The sequence below is a fragment of the Dasypus novemcinctus genome, unplaced genomic scaffold (assembly GCF_030445035.2).
Source record: "Dasypus novemcinctus isolate mDasNov1 unplaced genomic scaffold, mDasNov1.1.hap2 scaffold_197, whole genome shotgun sequence".
NCBI classification, from domain to species: Eukaryota; Metazoa; Chordata; class Mammalia; order Cingulata; family Dasypodidae; genus Dasypus; species Dasypus novemcinctus.
The window spans coordinates 120,592-142,333 of NW_026688173.1; the positions used below are offsets into that span (position 1 = coordinate 120,592).

The following is a 21,742-nucleotide window of genomic DNA, read 5'->3' on the forward strand; positions in this document are numbered from 1 at the left end:
GGCTCGAATGGTCGGGCACTCACCTCCCACATGGGAGGGCACAGGTTCAGTTCCTGGTGCCTCCTAAAGAAGATGAGCAGACTAAGAAGGCATCTCAGGGGAAGGTGGGGGGCTTAAAAAACGAACAAACAAACGAAAAAACCAATGCAATTGTTAAAAAAAAAAACTGGAGAAATAAACACTTTCAGACCAAAAAAAAAGAAAAAAAAAGCTGACAGAATTCGTTACCAGAAGTCATTCACCTCAAGAAATGTTTAAGAGAAAACCTTCAGGCAGTGGCAACATACCAGACAGAAAATCTTGGATATATACAAAGAAATGAAGAGTGCAGGAAATGGCAACTTTTCTTACTTTAAAATGCTCTAAAATATAATTGGCAGTCTAACCAAACAGTGCCAGTGTACTATAGGTTTATGGCTTATATAAAGGTAAAATCGATGACTACAATCGCATAAAGAATGGAACTGGAATGAATTCAGAATGTGCTGTTAAAAGGTCATTACAGGGAGTGGATGTGGCTCAGTGGTTGAGCACTGGCTTCCCACATATGAGGTCCAGGGTTCAATCCCCATCCCTGGTCCCTCGAAAAAAAATTAAAATTAAAATTAAAAAAAAGATCATTACATATAAAGAGATACTACAACTCAACAATGAAAAGACAAACTACCTGGTTAAAAAATGGGCAAAAGACTTGCAAAGACATTTGTCCAAAGAAGAAATATAAATGGCAAAAAAACCATGAAAAGATGTTCAACATCACTAATGATTAGGGAAATGCAAATTAAAACTACAATGAGATATTATTTCACATCTATTAGATATGGCCATTATTAAAAAGACATAAAACTCAAAGTGTTGGAGAGGATGTGGAGAGATAGGAACACTTACCCACTGCTGGTGGAATGTAGAATGGTACAGCCACTGTGGAGGACTTTTGGCAATTTCCTAAGGAAATTGAATATCAACTTGCCCTGGGACCCAGCCATACCATTACTAGGTATATACTCAGAAAAACTGAGGTCAGTGACGCAAACAGGTATCTGCACAATGGCATTCACAACAGCGTTATTCATGATTGCCAAAAGATAGAAATGACCCAACCCAGGTGTCCATTCACCAATGAATGGATAAACAAATAGTGGTGTACACACAGGATGGACTACTATGCAGCAATAAGAAGAAATGAAGTCGTGAGGCAGCATATGACAACAAGGATGACCTGGGAGGACATTATGTCAAGTGAAGCAAGCCAGACACAAAAGAACAAATACTGTATGATTGCCCTATTATGAAGTAAATACATTGTATAAATTCATGAAGTTAATAATCAGAATATAGGTCACCAAAAAGAATGAAGGTAGAGAATGGAAAGCTGTGGGCAATCTGTGCATAATTGTTTAAAAACGTTGTAAATCTTTGGAAGTTAATAGAAATGGTGAAAGCACATCATAGCGTTTGTAACTAGTAGAGCTATTATATGGGTATGATATTTTTGAAAGGGAAAGTTATGTATACTACTAGAAGGAAAGCTAAAAAATGTAACATGGGACTGTATAATACAGTAAAAACTCATGTGAAATACAAATATGGGTGTTATTGTACATACAATATTGTTTTTACAAAATATAAATACAAATTTTTAAAATGCTAAAAAAGAGAGAGAGAATGACAATTAAAGGTAATATGTGATCCTGGACTGGATCTAATAATGGAGCAGAAAATGCCCAAAAGAACATTACTAGAATAACTGAAAAAAATTGGAAAATAGACTTTATGTTTTTTATTAATATTAAATTTCTTGAACTGGATAACTGTACTTAATGTGGTTATATAGTCAGTGTTATTGTTCTGAGGAAATATACATGGAAGTATTAAGTGTTCAGTGAACAGGATGTATTCAACTACTCACAAATGCTTAGAAAATAGATACACAGATGATAGAAAGATGATAGACAGATGATAGATGGATAGAAAGAGAGACAATATAACAAATATGTCAAAATGTTAAAGGTTAGTCAATTTTGTTATCAGAGTAGCAGCTCTATTGGAATTCTATGTATTGGTTTTGTATCATTTTTGCAACTCTCCTGTATGTTTGAAATTGTTTGAAAATTTAAATTTAAAGAAAAAAAGATCATTACATTACATGTGAAGAAATATATCATTTGAAAGTAGACTGAGAGTAATTAAAGATGTATATTATAAACTTTAGGATGATCACTAAAAGTTGTTTAAATTATAAATAAAAAACCAAGAGTGGAGATGAAGTAGACCACAAAAAAAAAACCAGCCACTTAATCTAAAAGAAGGCAGGAAAAGGAGGAGGAAGAAACAAAGAACAGATGGAACAAATATATAATTAACAGGATGGCAGATTTTAATCCAACCATATAATGATTACATTACATATAAATAAAAATAATCTAAACACATCAATTAAAAGGCAGAGATTGTCAGATTAGATTAAAAAAAAAACAAAGACCCAACTATATGCTGTTTAAATAAAGCCAACTTTAAATATAAAGACATAAATAGATTAAAAGTAAAAAGACGAAAGAAAATATACCTTGCAAACATAATCAAAAGAAAACTGAAGTGGCTATATAAATATCAGGCAAAATGGGTTGCAGAACAAGAAATATTATGAGGGATAAAGAGGCGCATTTCATAATGATAAAGGGGCCAATTCAACAAGAAGCCTTAACCCTAAATGGGGCCACACTGAACACCAGAGCTTCAAAATACGTAACTTTCCTAAAACAGTCATTCTTGACTTACAAATGCAAACCTCTCTTCCAGGTAGATATGGAATCACTGCCTGATGAGAGTAACTGAATAGTCCCCTATAAAGACCGACTCTAATCCCTTCTCTATCAGCACGCATCGAACCTGGAGACCCATCAGGTAATGCCAACACTAGTCACCAGAATACCCACTGCATAAAAGTCTCTTCACATCCCACCTCCTCTAGGGCAGCCCAGGGTATATGAAGCACTGCACAAACCTAAGGGGGACGTGTTGGGTTGATGTGTTCTCAGGTCAGCCAAGTGGTGCAATATTTGGGGTGAGTCATGGAATATAGGTTCTTTGCATCAATCAAGTCTCCAGAGATTTCACAAGAGTGGGAGCATTACAAACCAGTATCCTGGACCAACATCAGCTGAGGTGTGGTCATGATGCTCCAGCCAGAGGTCCAATGGAACACAATGTTGGTTCTGTGCCTCCCAACTCACACTGCAGCTCCTCACGCTGCAGAACCAAGAGCTGGCTTTGTCCTCGAGGTTTCTGGGCTGCTCAGATACTAAGCCCCCGGTGCTTACAAAGCTTCAGGAATCTCCTAATTCAAGTCCTCTGAGTGAAAGTAGTGATTTACTTTTGAAAAATCTACTTGGAATCCCACTACTCTGAAACCTAATTTGAAAATTAAGTCCACAAACAGTTTATCTTCCCCTTGTGCTCATATTTAAGACCACAAAATACAGAATTATGAATACTATGAAACTTTTTGTTATGCTTTCTTAATTCTTCTTTTATTTTATGAAAATATAATTTATTTAATACATAAAGTCATTTGTTATAGACTAAAAACAAAAATTCCATTAGTTGGGAATCAGAAAAATATCAGGTTTATAAAAGCATGAATATTAATGTTAAAAATCTCGCTTTAAGGAAAGCAGCTATGGCTGAATCAGTTGGGCTCCTGTCTATCATATAGGAGTGCCCTGAGTTTGCATCTGGGGCCTCCTTGTGCAGGCAGGCTCACCTGCACACTGCGGAAAGCTGCCAACCTGAGCACAGCAGAGTGCTGCCGGGTCTGCAAAGTGCCACGGAGAGCCGACTCAGCAAGGTGATGCAACAAAAAGAGAGACAAGAAAAAAACAACACAGAAGAGTGCACAGCAAATGGACATAGAGAGCAGACAGCAAGCCACAAGGAGGGGAGGGGAAATAAATAAAAATGCATACAAGGGAAGTGGACTTGGCTCAATGGATAGAGCATCCACCTACCACATGGGAGGTCCACAGTTCAAACCCTGGGCCCCCTTGACCCATGTAGAGCTGGCCCATGTGCAGTGCTGATGTGCACAAGGAGTGCCCTGCCACACAGGGGTGTCCCCCGTGTAGGGGAGCCCCACGTGCAAGGAGTGTGCCCCATAAAGAGAGCTGCCCAGTGCAAAAGAAAGTTCAGCCTGCCCAGGAATGGCGCTGCACACACAGAGAGCTGACACAACAAGATGACACAACAAAAGAGATACAGATTCCAAGGCCACTGACAAGAATAGAAGCAGACACAGAAGAACACACAGTGAATGAACACAGAGAGCAGACAACTGGGGCAAGGCAGGGCAGGGAGCAGCAGGGTGGAGGGGAGAGAAATAAAAAATAAATCTTAAAAAAAAATGCATACAGACACAGAAGAACACACAGCAGATGGATACAGAGAACAGATAGCATGCAAAAAGCTGTGAGGGGAGGGCTAAGAAATAAAAAATTAAAATTAAAAATCTCATTTTAAAATGTTAGATACTGGGGAATGGATGTAGCTCTAATGGTTGAACGTCTGCTTCCTATGTACAAGATCCTGGTTCAATCCCTGGTACCTGCTAAAAACAAACAAACATACATACATATAGTGCCTTTTCCCTAGGAAATAAAGTCATGAGTCATGGCTAGTCCAATAATCAATAAAAATTTTTAACTACATTTTTATACCTCTCTATCTCTAAATCAAATTAAATCACTTTAATTCTATAGGAAATCACTCAGATAAAGCAATGAATAAAGTCAATCAGGCAAATAAAAAATGCCTTAAGGAACTCTATTTGCTCTCTAAAGATCTCTGCCAGTAACTTGGAGGAAAATAGTTGGCTAAATGGGAACTCATTAACTATAGCTCACATGCTAGAAACAAGATACAGATGACCAATATGCCAAACAGTCTTACTTCATGAATAAAAGAGGCTTTTTGCTCTGTTTTGTCCTGTTCACATGTCCAAGCATGGACTCACATCACACGACAAACCGGTGTGGCCAGGCTGAATGTCTTTCAGGCCACTATGGAGGGTATTAATTCTGGATGAACAAAACTGGTCTGGAATGTGAAAGGGGATATTTTTCTCACCCCTAAGACTATATGAAGGGATAACAGCCTACGCAATATTCGAGTCTGCAAGACACTTTGCTTAAGAGACCAAGATAAGTAAACAAAACACGCTAATAAGAAAACTCTATAGATGTGATGCTAAAAGTAGCAGTAGGAACAAAGGCATCTGAGAGAAACAGCTCCAACTTCTTTTTCAGAAAACAAGGCTCACTTATTTTGAACCAATCATGCTTCTGCCTTGGCCAGTGGTCTCCAAAGTGGGCTTTGTGTCTTTCAAGAGGGGTGAGGTCACTCAGATGAAACACTGAGATGGGGAATGAGAATATTAAAAAATTTTTAATCTAAAAGCTTTGTATTAAGATTGATCCTTGGTTGTAAGGGAAGCAGTCTAGAAGAGCATAAAAGCAGCCTCGGGAGCCAGGCTACCTGGGTCTGTGTTCTGGCTGTACCCCTTAAACACCCTGACCTTATTTCCACACGCCTGTATTACCTCGACTTCATAGGGTTCTCAGGAACAAACGGGCTAATGGTCATAAAGCAATTCGGCCAGTGCCTGGTGCCCCGTAATCCCTGTGTACACACTCCCTGTCCTCAGGATGTCAGATGCCCACATGCCACAGTCATGCCCTAAAGGAATCCAAAGGCCGAGTGGGAGCTCCGCTATGTGGAAGGGTTTGCTGGTTCGTTCACTTTCAGAGAACCGTGGAGGGTGTCACAGTGTCCAAGGGTCTGATTATACTAATTTTCAGACTGTATATTCTTCCTTGAAGTAAACTGACTCACAAAATGAGTTAACTTTTTAAGTGGCTTAAAAAGATTTGGGAAAAACAAAACACAGATTACAAAATCTTGCAGCAAGAGGATAACAGGGTGGCCGTATACCTTGTATACCACCCTTGGTAAAAGTTCTGTTCTGTCACATTATGAAGTAAAGACAAGCCTGTCTAATCCAGGGGTCCTTAACTAGAGGGTCTGTGGAAAGACTGTAGGGGGTCCATGAGCTTGAACAGAAAAAAATCAACTTATTATCTTTACTTTCTCTGACCTCTGATTTTGAGTGTCATAAAACTACCTGCTGCTACATTCTGAGAAGGGGCCCCTGGTTTTCACCCGACTGGGACAGGGGTCCACGGAACAGAAAAGGTGAAGAATCTCCGGCCTAATTAGACAAAAAGAAAACAGCCAAAATTTTTAAATTGTTAAGACAACTAAGGAATATGCATTTATACCTACTCTCATTAATTCTCAGCTTCACCTCAAGTGCATATTTTGCTTTGAGATACAGCATCCATAACCCCTTATCTGAAACCCTTGAGGCAGAAGTGTTCAGAATTTAAAAATTTTCAGACTTTTAAAAGTTATTACAGTGCCTGTGCTATATACTACCATTCCCCCAGTGAAATCTCAGGCATATGCCCATAATCAAACAAATTAACCTTACCACAGAGAAAAATATGAATATTCACACTAAGGAGGATAAACACCATAAAGTCATTTTTGTAACATTTATTATATATTTGATATAAATTATTATTTACCTATCTTAAGGTCCTAAGACATATTTAGAATAAGAAAAAATACATAAACCAAGTCATTCCATTAAAAAAAAAAAGGAATTGAGCGAGTGAGTGACACACAAGTGAACTCACAATCATGGTGAGCTCAGGGAGGTGCCTGAACGGTGCCATTTGGCAAGAGCCTTTACTGGTCAGAGCTGTCTATTTCAATGGCAGATGAAAAGAAGGGAAGGCAGCTGGGTCATAAATTTATATACTGAAAACACGGGAGGGCACCGAGGTTCCTGTCTCTAGTGTAAGTTTCATTCATTGGCCAAACAGAGGCAAAGCCAATGTGTGTCTGTGAAAGCCAGGGTGAGCTTTGGGCACCTGCAGGTTCCTACTTACTCTTTCAGTCCTGCCGTCTGGCTTGTGTCCCGCTGCTGCTGCATGGGTAGCCCCTGACCACCTGGGCAAAATGCAGAGTAACCCCCACTCTGTCCCTTTCTGGAGTCTAACCCCTGCTGTGGCCATGGAAGCTGCTCTGAAAAAAATCCAGCCATCAGACATGCATGGGAAGAGCCTGTGGGAAGTCCAGCAGCTTTGGGTGGACTCCTGCCCCCAAATGCCTTGAATCTAATGGCCTAAATGTCTGTACTTCCCTTGTTTTTTTTCCATTAAATTCAGCCTATTAAAATTTTTCCCCCTTAACAAGGATCTACTTTTAAAAAGATGAGCCTATCTTGGATGATCAGATTAGTGCAAACACTTTTTCTACTAATACCTAGCTGAGACCAACTGCACCCCAGTTCAACTTTTCAATTCAATAGGCAAGTTTTGAGCACCTGCAAATGTGCCAGGCATACTACGTCAGACAAATAAAGGCCATTAATGGCTTCACAGCAACACGAGTCAGGGTTGCCACCAAATGCGCTTCCCCAATCTGCGGGAGAGAGGTGCCCGGGGAGAAGATGGTAAGCAGTTACGCAAGTGCGAAGTGCCTTGAAAAAGGAAGTGAAGGATGCTCTGCCAGCTCAGGGCAAGGAAATTCGACCCATCACAAGCTGAGGAAAGTTACCCACATGGAGATGAGTTAATGCAGAGCGTGGGAGGGAGGACAGCATCGCAGCCTAAGGCCACGAGGATGCCTGGGAGGTGGGCAGTTAACCACGGAGGCCCTGGCTCAGGGACAGGCTGTGGACTCACATCCTCACATCACATGAGTTGGCTGTGAGCATTGTAAACAGTCCCCCTGGCTGCAGTGAGAGAACCAAGTGGACAGAGGGGACCAGTTAGGGATCCGCTGCCAAAGTCCAGGCAAGGGATGATGGAGGCTTAAACCAAGGGGTGCCAGCAAAAGAGAAAAGTGTAGAGACCCTGACACCAGGAGACATAATCTACAGGAAGCAGTGGTTTATTTCTACAGGAGGGGAAGGAGAGAGGAGGAGGAGATTCCGGTTTGAGCAAATGGGATGAGTGGTGGGGTCATAAACTGAGGAGCAGGATTAGGGGACACGGTGAGGAGGCTCAGGCCAGGCATGTTGCTTGTGAGGTGCCTGGGAGACATCTGAGGAGAGCAGCTGCGTAAGAGCTCGTGGGTGCAGGTAAGGGCTATGGACGGACGTCGACCTGGGGTCAGCAGCATCAAGAGAGTAACTGGGGCCAGGAGTGTAGACGGGATGACGACTGTGACAGACTGAGGGAGGGAGGGCCCCGTGCCCTCAAAGCTAAGCCATCCTGTGGCTGGAAACCCATCGTGGGTGGGACCTTTTGAGTAGCTCACCCCCTGAGGGCCTCTGATTAGACTGCATGGCCACGGTGGGTCTTAATCCTCTCACTGGAGTCTTTTATAAACAAGGAATAAAAAAGTCACAGACAGAAGAACACCAGCAGACACAGGTGCCTCCAGAAGTTAAAACCAGTTAGCCCTGGAGAAAGAAAAGCCATGGGCAGAGCAGGCCCCAGGTGGGGCAGAGGGGCTGGGATGAGAGGAGGCCACACCGACTTGTCACCCACAGTGGCAGCTCAGAAGAAAGCATCCTGGTGGCACCTTGAGGTGGACACCCTCATGGCCTCAGAACTGTGAGCTTTTAACCAAATGCATTCCCCATCCTAAAAGCCAAGGCAATTCGGGCATACTGCTCCCAGCAGCGTTTAGCAAACAGAACAGCTGCCAAGCATGGGAAGTGTGGTACAGGACACGGGAGAGCCCAACACTTCTGGGATGGGACCAGGGACCACAGAGAGAAGGCCAGGGGTGGAGGCAAACAAGGCAGGTGCGGTTCTGCAGAAGCAAGAGGTGGCTGTGTCTGGAGACCACGGCCAGGGAAGACCGGCACTGCAAAGTGTGGCTGTGGGGACCTGGAAGGCACCGGCAGATGCCTTGGTGGGAATCTGTTCAGGGGAGGGACAGGAGGCAGAGTGGGTTTGGAATGGGTCGAGAGGGGAATGTGAGATGAGGTGAACCTCCAAGTGTAAGAAACTTTCAAAACACTGGAAAGACAGAGTGATTTGTGGGGGAGAACGTGGAGGGGGGGAAGGAGAGCTGCTGTTTTGTTTTTAGATAAGAGAAATAAAAACACTTCCATGCTACTTGGGAACTGCACTGAAGGTGGTTACCTAAGTGAAAATCCTTGTTCTTAGGAAATATACATGGAACTATTAAGTGTTCAATGAGCATGATGTATACAAACTATTCTTAAATGTGTATAAAATTAAGAGATACACAGAAGGATAGAGTGATCCAGCAAAATGTGGCAAGGCATTAAGAACTGGTGGATCTGAGACCTGGACGGGAATCTGGTAGAGTTCTTTGTATGGAGTTGTGTTATTTTTGCAAATGTACTGTAAATTTGAAATTATTTCCAAATAAAAAGTTGGGGGAAACAAACCACTTCAATGCTGATAGGAACAATCCAAAGTAGGAGGGAGAGAGAAGGCAGAGGGGGCTAACGATTAAGAGAAGAGCCCAAAAATGAGAGGGGCCGGCCCTAAATAGGAGGAACAACACCTCCCCCTCATGACAGGGGAGGAGGAGGAAAGTCCCATGCCTATGGAGCTGCAATGTTTTGGCAGGAGGGTGAGTGAGGGAATGCGCACCAGATGGCTTCCAGGAGGTGAGGCCAACTCAAGAGTTTAACAGGGGGCTGGTGGAAGTGGACTTGGCCCAGTGGTTAGGGCGTCCGTCTACCACATGGGAGGTCCGTGGTTCAAACTCCGGGCCTCCTTGACCCATGTGGAGCTGGTCCATGTGCAGTGCTGATGCATGCAAGGAGTGCCCTGCCACGCAGGGGTGTCCCCCATGTAGGGGAGCCCCACGCGCAAGGAGTGTGGCCCATAAGGAGAGCCATCCAGAGTGAAAGAAAGTTCAGCCTGCCCAGGAATGGTGCCGCACACATGGAGAGCTGACACAATAAGATGATGCAGCAACAACAGAAAAGAGACAAAGATTCCTGGTGCCACTGACAAGGATAGAAGCAGACACAGAAAAACACATAGTGAATGGACACAGACAGCAGACAACTGGGGCGGAGGTGGGGGGAAGGGGAGAGAAATTAATGAAAATTTTTAAAAAACAGGCCTGGAGTGAAGTCTGCAAGAGCCGTTGTGCAGAGGGGTAGCACAGGCAGGCCGGGACCCCGCTTTAGGCTGAGTTGAGCGTGGAGGCATGAGGCAGCCAGACAGGCACCTCCTGCCTGGGGGGACCTTCTCCAGCAACCTCAGCGGCCTGGGTGGAATGGGCGGGGGATGGATGGCTGGACTCATGCAGAGCTGGGGGCATCAGCAGCACGACAGGGTGACGCAGTTTAGGATCTTGGTAGGAGAGTGGGTAGAGGGCCTGGGTGGAACAGGTGGGGGATGACGGATGGACTCGTGCAGAGCTGGGGGCATCAGCAGCACGACAGGGTGACGCAGTTTAGGATCTTGGTAGGAGAGTGGGTAGAGGGATGGGCTGAGGGATCTAAGCCAAATAGAGAGGAAAGTGCAGGTCGTCAGACGACGGATGGACAGAGGGTTGAGGGGGTACATTTGGAGCAGATATCACATGGAGTTACAGACAAAGATAGCCAGAGGTTTGGGGCAGTAAGGGGGCACTGAGCTTGGGGAGGCTGAGGAAAGCAGCATGTCTGGGAACCAGAAAATCTCAGCTAAATTAGACCACTTGCCAAGACCAGGTTTGCACCCAGGAAATGGAAAAGAAAGGCACTTCTTTGTGATTCAGTAGGGCATGCACACACAGAATCTGGAGAAGTTTTAGTTAAATTGCTTTGAAGTCTCACTAAAGAGGCTCAATTCCTATAATGAATGACTGAGGAGGGAAGAGACGTGCTCGGCCAGAGGAAGCCAGAAGTTACAAAATCCAAGGAGGCGAAGCTTCCCTGTGGGATTTAGCTTCAACGTCCAATCATTCCTGCCACAGACTTGCCATATGATGTAATATATATGTTTTTAATCTAATGTAACAATAGTTAACTTTTACCAGGTACTTCCAATATACCAGGCACTGTGCTAAGAACTTTACAGTCTATCTGACTCAATCCCTACAATTCTCTGTACTTTTATTATCTCCATTTTACTGATGGGTAAACTGAGAACCAGAGAGGTTAAGTGGCGAGCACAGTCTCTGCCAGGACTCTGAATTTTCACATCAAGATGACAACAAGGACATTATGAAGAGTGAACCATACAAATAATAAGACAGTTCAAGAGAAAATTACATTCATTTAAATTCTCAATAATTTTGATGATACAACACCAATTTGATATTGTATATCAGTACCAACCTATATTTCTCTGAATGAGCATGCACTCTTTCTCCTTTGCAGAAAAATGGCTTTGGCTTGAAATGCCAAAGTCAATGCAGTATTTATTCTTCCCCACGTCAAAGAGCGTGCAGTTAAAGACGGCAGTCCTCTCTCCCGGCCTCAGGCTGCTCTCTGCCAGCCACATGGGCTTCTCCCCAGGACGCCGCGGCGCCTCCTTGAAGACGGCCACCGCTCCCTGCACAGCGACACACGGGGGTGGCACCACCTCCACCTCCACCGCAGACTCACACCAGAGCTCCCATGCCATCACCAGCCGGTACCTGAACTTCCGGGCCAGGTCGACGGGGCCCACTGTTGTCGATCCCCTCCCGGTTGGGGCAGGCTGCCTGTCCGCGAGGTAAGTGACGACGGAGCCCCGGAATCACACAGCCGGGTTGAACACACAGTAACCACGCCGGAGACGCAGGCTCGTGGCGCAGGTCTGGTTTACTGGGGAAGTGATACAGCTTATATAGGAGGGGTAAGGGCTTAGGGTGACGTGGCAATTACAGAGAGGCTAGGGGACTGGGATAATTTGAAGCGGCTGTTGATTGGAGGAGGCAGGTTTGAAGCTGGCGCCCGTGGGTTTTTCTGGCGGGAAGGTGGTGAGGAAGGAGGGCGGTGCCGTTTGCCATAGCCATTAGCATGCTCAGCGGCCATTTTGGCTAGATGTTACCTGCTGGCAAGCTCACCAACACCCGCGGCGGTAATGACCGAGCTGCGCCCAGGAGCCACAGCACCGCGGTGACCGAGGCTGCCGGGCCCACCGGGGCGCAGCGACCTCCACCCACTGGCTCTGAGCGAGCGCTGTCCTCTGGCTGCGCCTCGTCTCCAGCGGCCGGCCCTGCCGAGCGCTCGCCCCAGGAAGGCTGCTGCAGAGGGTGACGTCCACCTCGACGCCGGGCCTGTCCCCGGGGAACAGGCACAGCAGCTGTGGCATAAAAAGCCCCACCCGCAAGGCGCCTCCCACGGCCTGGGATGTCCGGTTCAGGTCCACGTGAAAGACGGGCCACTCCACCTGGAGAAAGGCGCTTTTCTCCCCCAGGGGTGCAGGGGGGCGGCTGGCCGTGGTGTCTGGGGACATGGTGAACCAGTAGTCCTCGGCCTCCTTGAAGTGGAAGCACTCAAACTCAAGCGTCCCCTGGGCCTGGATGGCCAGGAGGTGCTTGGTGGTGACAGTCCGGTTGGTGCTGGCCTCCACCAGCAGGACGGAGACGTTCCACAGTGTCCCGTTTGCCCCGTCGACGTACTGGAAGGCCACGGACACCGAGCTGTTGCTGAGCGCGACATGGCCTGGCTCTCCCAGGAGGAGGTACTCGGCGTCTCCGAGAACTGAAATGAGATGGTCAGACCTGGTGTTGAGAAACGAGGAGTGGAACAGTGCCATCGGATAACACCGACGAAGACAGCGTTTCAGACACGAGAGGAGGTGGAGCTGAGCCAAGGTGGGCGTAAAATGGTGGTGAGGGTGGGCCTGGGAGCTGGACCCTGCACTGTCCCCATCTTAAAGGGGCTCTGTTCCTCCATCTTCACCTCTAGCGCTCATGTTTAAAATAATTCATTGTAAACACTTGGGGTTCAAAAGAATCAGAATAACAATTGATACTTCTCAAGACAAAAATCCCACCCCTCACATTTCTCATTTCAATCAGGTTCCAGTCCTTAGGGCTTTGAGAAAAATGGACATACAGGGAAGTGAAAGCTTGATTCAAATGACACAATGCACACTTCTCTAGATCACTTAAAAGGTGAGGTGCGACATTTACTTCAAAGCTTTTATTGTCTGATACTCAAGACAAATACTTGGGAATTTTTACATGCAAAGGAACCAGTGCCCCTTGGTTCGTACAGAGCGGAAATTTGTAGACGGGTAAGCAATGTTGGCACTTCATTCTAACAGGCCAGCCGAGGGCTGGAGTGGGCTTTCAGAGACTGACCGGCTCTAAAATAACTAGTTTTGTTCTTGGAAGTTTTAGCCTCGCAAGTATCAGTCCACTGGGATAAATCATATCTTTTTAAAAAGATACCCACCAGAACAGCTGAAGTGAAAAGTGGAAAGAACACAACACACACAAGAATGCTTGTTTCTGCTTTGAACCCTATCCAAAGACACAGCCAAAGAGACAGAATTTGGCACTGTAGTCATCGGCCAGCCCACGGCTGATGTAAGAAACAGCTCTGGATTTAAAGCACTGCAGTGGGAGTGAGGCATTTTATCTTACTTTTTAAAAAGAGCTACAACATTTAAAATGATACCTGAATCACTCATGCTGAACCCCTGAAGCTCCTTAAGAGCGCCCGCGGTCGCCAGGAGCATGGATCTATTTTGATGTTGTTCTTAAGCAGGCACCGGGGATTGAAGCTGGAACCTCAGACACAGGCAGGCGCTCCACACTGAGCTGCACCTGCTCCCAGGCCGCAGGTGAAACGGCACTGCCCACAGACCTGCCCCTGCCGCCTTCGTGAAGGGTCGTCAGCATGGGTACATGTAGAAGGCTCACGCTTACGTTCCTTCCGTACCTGCATTAGGTGCGCCACGCTCACTGCAGTCACAGAGGACCACCAAGAGGAAGCTTGAAAAGTCTTTCAACATCTGTTTCATTCTGATCAGCGAAATCCCAGGTCTTTGGTCTCCTCATGTCCTTTCTCACATCCAAATCACGAATGTTTTTCAGGAACACCTGAAATTAGGAACCTCAGGTAAGGACGGCTCTGTCCCATGGGAGTCACAGACTAGGAATCATGACAGGACAAAACCGTTTGAAGGAGGTCAGCTTCCTAGGGTATACCGACAGGAAAATGGGGAGCAAACAAATTCTCCCCGGGGAAATAACCTGCAGCCATGGACGCCCCGGCACTGCATTACAGCTCACCTGGTAAGGTCACCCGGTGTACTCAGCACCCAAAGACGACCTGTGCACAACACCACGTCTCTTACCTTTCATGCACATCCTTAAGTGTAGAGTTTGCTATTTGTGTCACGTCTGGATAATATATTTTCACATTGTTTATCTGATGAATTTACAAAATTCGGCCAAACTTCCGGGTGGCGCTGTGCTGGGTAGACCAGCCCTCCCTGCCCTGCTTCTACAACTGAGCTTTCCAAACGTTCTCTTGCAAAACCGATGTGCTGCCCGGACTGCGCCATCGCGCGTGTTTAGGCGCCGCCTCCAACGCACCCAGCCATTTAAAGGAAAGGCCAGCTGAGCACTGCACCGCGGGGTGAACCAGGGGCCCTGCTGCCCCTTCTCTCCAGGGCCAGCTGAAGAGAAAACACATCAGTCACGACCGTCCCCCAGTACCTGCTGCTGCTGACGGCTGAGGAGATGGGCTCCAGGCAGCAGTCTTCCCGGGCCCCTTGGCGGGCAGGAGAGGCTGGGGCGGGCGGTTCAGTTACTGTGAGCAGAGGCTCCTGCTCTGTATTACACACACGCAGACTAGACAAGACGCAAGGACATTTAAGGGGCGGTTTCCTCACACTCAAGTCGTGTAGACTTGGGGCTACCGAACAGTTTACTTAATGTTTACATTCCCCGACTGTCCCCCACTGTCCAGAAGTTATATAGTTTAATACGCAAGTAGAGTGTTTTCCAAATAAATGTATGCCACATCCTCTCAGATAACAGAAAGGAGGAAAGGAGGGCTGACTGAAATAATCCAAAATTCAATGAAAAGGAAACTGGTGCGTTCCCATCAGCTTTCTTTCAGTACGAGTTGATTGAACAAAGGAAATACTGCACTTCCTCAAAGGGAAGCAGAGATTTGAAGTGTAATTATGCTGATCATTAGCATGGCTTTCACCCCACCCCCAACAACAACAAAAAATTCCATTTGCTGGAAGGGGTTGTGGATCTGAGGGAACCCTCACGGGGTCACAGAGAGGGAAAGCTCTTCAAAGGCGCTGGTGAGAACTTGGCACAAGGGGCTCTTACCTCTCGGGCACGGGTGGGGCTTTAGGGCTGTTAAAATGCTTCTTTACAGCCACTGATACTCGGCCACCAAAATAGGGAGACACAAGAGGCCCCCTAGATCCCAAAGGGTGGGCTTGCTTCTCCCCACTTACTTGCTCCCTCATGATAGCCACTTTTTAAAGAAGTCCCTAATCACAACTGATTGCGTGATCATCACACATTTTTCTTTCTCATGAAAATGAATGCAGAATTGTGTGATGATCTGTATTTAGGATATTTTATATGCTAAATGGAAACGTAATTATAAGATAAACCAGGATGCCACCTATAAATTATAATATGGATTTTGTTAACGTTTTCAGGCTTTCAAAGTTAAATGCGGACGTTTTACTAGTTTAACCCTGAATTGTAAGAAGTTAGAGCATCCCCCAGAACGGGATAGAATGCTGGGTAAATAACATTAGTTTGGTTTTTTTTTAAGAAGAGGTCATACCTCTTCGATTTTTTTTTAACCTTGCTTACTTATTTGCTTCCCAAAAGCTGTGCCCAATACCACAACGGGCCGTTTATGCTTGGCTTGAGAATCATTTTTAAGAAAACAAGAGCTTAGGTATACTTTGTGCACATTTTAAAATACTCATATATAGCATTCATATACATAAAAACATTTATAGAAAAATTCTAAACGCATCAGTTGGGGGGCGGGGAGTTGGGAAAATTCTTGACGGCCAAGGGCATCGCGCCAAGCTCGTAACCCTAATTTTGACGGAAACCAGCTAAAATAGATGCTTCTGCAACCCCCGGAGTGTCTTCACAGATGCAGAAAAAGAAGAACGTTTTGCGGTCATGTCTGTGGGATCAACAGCTAGTCAGGAATAAAGGGGAAATCCTAACCCACGCACCGCTGCTCGTGGGCGCACACGCCGGCATTTGGAGGCGGCCGCTGGCGCGCAGGCGAGGCCGGGAGAGCGCGGCGCCCGCGCCCGGCACCCGGGCAGGCCGCAGTCAAGTTCAGGCTTGGAGCGGGCCCGCCCGCGTCGTCAGCGAGAGCAACGCAAACACGGGCCGTTCCCAAATGCCTACACGCTGCTCGCACACACCCCCCAAAAAGGAGGTTAGTCTTAGAAAGAAGCAAACCCCCGAAACGCAGAGCAACCCCAGACGCGCCTTGTCCAGGGTCCCAGGATCCTGCCCGCGCCCGGCTCGGGACGGCCGGGTCCCCCCAGCCCCGCGCGCGGGAGGCGGCGCCGAGCAGGTCGGCCCTCGGCGGAGGAGAGCCCCGCGACTCGTCCAGGGCGCCCGGGGCGCCGCCGGGGCGCGCTCACGGCTCGGTGCCTCGGGCTGCGGGGCCCACAGCGCCGCCGAGCCCCGCCCGCGCCCGCCGCGGGCTTCTCCTTACCTCGGTGTGCCGGGCGCCGGCGCCGCGCGCGGAGGGCGAGTCTGGGGGGCGGGCGGGCCGAGCATCCCGCGGCGCCCGACGGCGCCCCGCGCCCCGCCTCGCACCCCGCCCCCCAGCTGGCCCGGCCCGCCCCGACGGCGCGGGGAGGGCGGCACGGAGGGCGGGGGCGCCCGGGGCGAGGTCCGCCGCCTGCCCCCCACCCCGGGAGCGCATCCTCTGCTCCCGCCCGCAGCGCGCCCAGCGCTGGACAGGAAGCCCGGCGGGGAGCGGGAGCGGCCGTCCAGGGCCTAGCTGGGAGGGGGCACAGCCCCGGCAAGCGCGTGCTGCCCCCACCCCAACACACCCCCCTGCCAGGCTGGTGCCGGGCTTTCCCGAGGCCTCCTATGCAAGCACTTGTCTCCATGTCATTCTTCTTAGAGGGCGATCACAAAAATAAGTCTTTGAAATGGCATAATCTCTAGGCTTTCCCAAAAAAACTTGTTTTCCCAAATGTCATTTAAAAGTTTCAAAGCAAAACAGGTAAAGTTCATCCTCATTTTTCCTCCCCTGGAACCGGGATATTTAATTTAAATTAAAAATAACTAGACATTTTTAGAACTCTAGTCTGCAAGTGTTAAGGTTGTCTTTTTAAAAGAATACAAGAGGATAGAGGTCCATCTTGTTTAACAGCTGCACGCACTTGTTTTTGGGTACACTAATGTGTGATAAAATTTGTTTTCTTTTCCACAAAATATAACAATAAACAGACAAAACTATTTTGCTGTGCTGGAAATCAAAGCACAGTGGGGCGCCTGGGGAGATGTGATTGGAAGAAGCCCAATGGAACTTTCTGGAGTGACAGATAGGTTGTATTGGCTGGAGTGTGAGTTACATGGGTTTACACAGTAGTCAAAATTCATCCTGTTATGATCTGCGCATCTTACTGTATATTTTGCCTCCGTTTTTAAAACTTAAAACATGTCTCCCCCTCATTTTGCATTTGCTGTGCTGGTCTTCCTTCAGAAGGCAGGGAGGACCAAGCCCCCAACCTCCCGCGTGGTAGGCAGGAACCAATCGCTCGAGCCACTTCCACTTCCTGTCACGTCATCTTTTTAAACACCAGCACCAGTATTCACTTATATGATAGCAGAGATGCCAGGTTTTCTATCTCGTCAAATAACCCACACCAGTAGTTCTAATTCCATCCAAAGTTTCAAAAAAAGCTTTAAGATTATCATCCAATTTTCCAGAACTTAATTAGGAAAACTGTGTTTTTAGTTTTATAATCTTGAAATTATCTAGTCCAATATGCCATTCATCGAGGGAATTCTTCTTCAAACCCTTGCCCAAGTCCTGGGCATTTTCAGTTTTGCCAGCAAAAACTCAGTGCAAAGAGCAGGCTTCAGAGTTAGGGAACTCTGACTTTAAACTCCAGCCTTGCCTTTGTAACCTTGTGCAAGTTATTTAAATCCCTCCCTCCCTCCACTGAAAAAGGCAAAGAATAATTACATTGAAGTCTGTGGTAAATAAGTGACAACCTATGGAAAGCAGCTTGCTTGCCATGAACCATGTACACGCTCTTCCTGGAGAGCCAGTCTGGGAAGAAGGACCTATGGCTAGTACAAGTGACTGCTGCATCGATACGCTTGGTCATTTTTTAAATAGCTGCTTTGAGATGCTTGATTGTTCTTGTCTAAATTAGAATCCTTGCCAAACCCTATTATTGTCTTTTCTGAGCAGTTACAATATAGTTTAACCTTCTCTAAAAGAAGGCAAATGAACGGTGAAGGGGGAAAAGGTTTTAAAAGAACAGTGGTATGGTCGTGTCAGCACTGAACTAGCACTAAGATGGCTGTGAAGACGCCTTCACTCTTTCCGGGCATCTGGTCCAGTGATCTTGTGTGAACGGAGTAAACTTTACACACTCTCTCTCTCTCAAGAACTCTCTTCACACCAATGGGGAAACCTATTTCCCCAGGTAATATTGTGAGATGAAAGCTGTAACTGATGCATGATGATTAGGACACAAGGAAGAACACAAATGACCTAGTTTTCACACTGCAACACAACACTATCTGCAGGTGCATAACCTGATTTTTCTGGTGCTTCCCACATCATGGATATGTTCCAAACCATGGAATTTGAATAAGACAGAGAAGATCTGAGAGTAGACCTCAGACAAGTCTAGGTGAGAAGCATTTTGGGAAAAGGCGAAAGCACACAAACACAGATTTGCCTGGTCAACACAGTATCACCATCTCAAAATCACACAATTCAGTTAATACTTAATAGAAATCTACTATGTACAGTCAATGACCTAGGCCAGTGAGAATTCAAAAGACGTGCTGTATGACGGTCCTTGAACTTACAGGAATCCAATTTTTCTATTTTCTGTATCAAGACAATTAGAGAACAAGACAAAATGGTTCATTCATAGGTATTTGAGTCTTTTTGTTGCTATTGTAAATGGAATTTTCCCTGATTTCCTCCTCAGATGGTTCAGTACTCAAGGGCAAGTACATTACTGATTTTTGCATGCTGATGTTGTATCCCACCACTTTGCTAAACGCATTTCTTAGCTCAAGTAGGTTTGTCGTGGGTACTTCAGAATTTTCTAAATACAGGATTCATGTCATCCTCCATTCGTATTTGGATTTTTTTTCTCATCTAATTGTCCTAACTAGAACTTCTAGTACCAAACTGAATAACAATGGTGACAGTGGGCATCCTTGTCTCGTTCCCAATCTTAGAGCGAAGGCTTTCAACCTTTTCCCATTGAGTATGATGTTGGGTCTGGGTTTTTTGTGTGTGCTTTTTATTATAATGAGGAATTTTTCTTCTCTTCCTATCCTTTGAAGTGTTTTTATCAAAAAAGGACGTTGGATTTTGTCAAATGCCTTTTCTGCATCAGTTAACATGATTGTGTGCTTTTTTCCCCTCCAATTTGTTAATGTGGTGTATTACACTGATTGATTTTCTTATGTTGAACCAGCTTTCATACCAGGAATAAATCCTACTTGGTTGTGACTTGTAAATCTTTTGATATGCTGCTGGATTTTCTTTGCATGTATTTTGTTGTGAATCTTTGCATCTATGTTCCTTAGAGATTGGTCTGTAATTTTCTGTTCTTGTAGTATGTTTATCTGGCTTCCTTATTAGGGTGATGTTGGCTTTGTAAAATGTGTTAGGTAATTTTCCCTCCTCTTCAATTTTTTGGAAGAGTTTAAATGGGATTATTGTGAATGCTATTTGAAGTACTTGGTAGAATTCACCTGTGAAGTCATCTGGTCCTGGACATTTCTTTGCTGGAAGATTTTTGATGACAGATTCAATCTCCTTAAATGTGATTGGTTTGTTAAGTTCTTGTATTTCTTGTAGCGTCAGTGTAGGTTGCATGTGCATTTCTAAGAATGTGTCCATTTCATCTCTGTTGTCTAAAGAGTTTCTCATAATATCCTCTTATGATCCTTTTTACTTCTGTGGGGTCAGTTGTAAATTTCCTCTTTCATTTCTGATTGTACTTATTTGCATCTTCTTCCTTTTTTCCTTTTTAATGTAGCTAAGGGTTTGTCAATTTTATTGATCTCAAAGAACCAGCTTTTGGTTTTGTTGTTCTCTATTGTCTTTTGTTCTCAATTTCATTTATTGCTGCTCTAGTCTTTATTATTTCTTTCCTTCTGCTTGCTTTGGGAATGGTTGTTGCTTTTTTTCTAGTTTCTCCAGTTGTTCAATTACTCTTTGATTTTAGCTCTTTCTTCTTTTCTAATATAGGCATTTAGGGTTGTAAATTTCCATCTTGGAACTACCTTCACTGTATCTCTTAAGTTTCGATGAGTGTGTTTGTGTTTTCATTCATCTCAATATATTTACTAATTTCCCTTACAATTTCTTCTTTCACCCACTGATTATTTAGGAGTGTGTTCACCCTCCACACGTTTGTAAATTTACCTCTTTTGCATCTATTCCTGATTTCCAGTTTTATTCCATTATGATCTGAGAAGGTGCTATGTATAATTTCAATTTTTTATATTTATGGAGACCTGTATTGTGACCTAAAATGTGTTCTATACTGGAGAAAGATCCAAGAACACTTGAGAATAATGTATGACCCCTGAGTGTGGGTACATTGTTCTGTATGTCTGTTCTGTCTAACTTCTTTATCATATTGTTCAAGTCCTCTGTTTCCTTGTTGATCTTCTGTCTAGGTCTAGCTAATGATGTGACTGGTGTGTTGAAGTCTCCAACACCTATTGTAGAAATGTCTGTTTTTCCCTTCACTTTTGCCAGAGTTTGCCTCATACGTTTTGGGATATCCAAAATATATGCACAGTATTTATGACTGTTATTTCTTCCTGGTGGATTATCCCTTTTATTAATATATATATACTGTTCTTCTGTACCTCTCATAAATTTTTGCATTTAAAGTCCATTTTGTCTGATCTTAGCATTGCTACACTTTCTTTTTTATTATTATTATTATTATTTTTGTGGAGTATCTTTTTCCAACATTTCACTGACAGTTGGTTTGTATCCCTGGTTTAAGATGAGTCTCTTGTAGTCACCATATGGATGGCTCAAGTTTCTTTTACCCATTCTGTCAGCTTATATCTTTTCATTGGGAGTTTATCCATTCATATTCAATCATATTATTGTAAATGCATTATTTGTTTCTACTATTTTATTCTTTGATTTTCATATGTCGTATCTTATTTTTGTCTTTTTATTCTTTTGGTTAACCTTTCTGCTATTCTTTCTTCTATACTCTCCTTCAAGCATCCCTCTCCTTTCTTTTTCTTTCAATTTGTAAGGCTTAATTTACTATTTCCTGCAAAGGTAGATTCTTCTTTATGAATTCTCTTAGTTTCTGTGTGTGAATATTTTAAACTCCCTTTCATATCTGAAGGACAATTTTACTGCATGAAGAATTCCCCAGCTGGTACTATTTCTCTTTCAGTGTCCTAATTGTATCATTCCATTGCCTCCTTGCCTCCAAGGTTTTGATGAGAAATCCATGGTAAGCCTTGCTGGGCAGACATTGTATGTGACGGT

The 21,742-nt window shown here is 45.1% G+C and overlaps 1 pseudogene; it reads right to left on the reverse strand.

Annotated features, from left to right (window-relative positions):
• LOC101417933 (thrombospondin type-1 domain-containing protein 1-like) overlaps positions 1–16,210 on the reverse strand; it is a 30,740-nt pseudogene extending 14,530 nt beyond the window's left edge.
• Between the last annotated feature and the right edge of the window lie 5,532 nt (positions 16,211–21,742).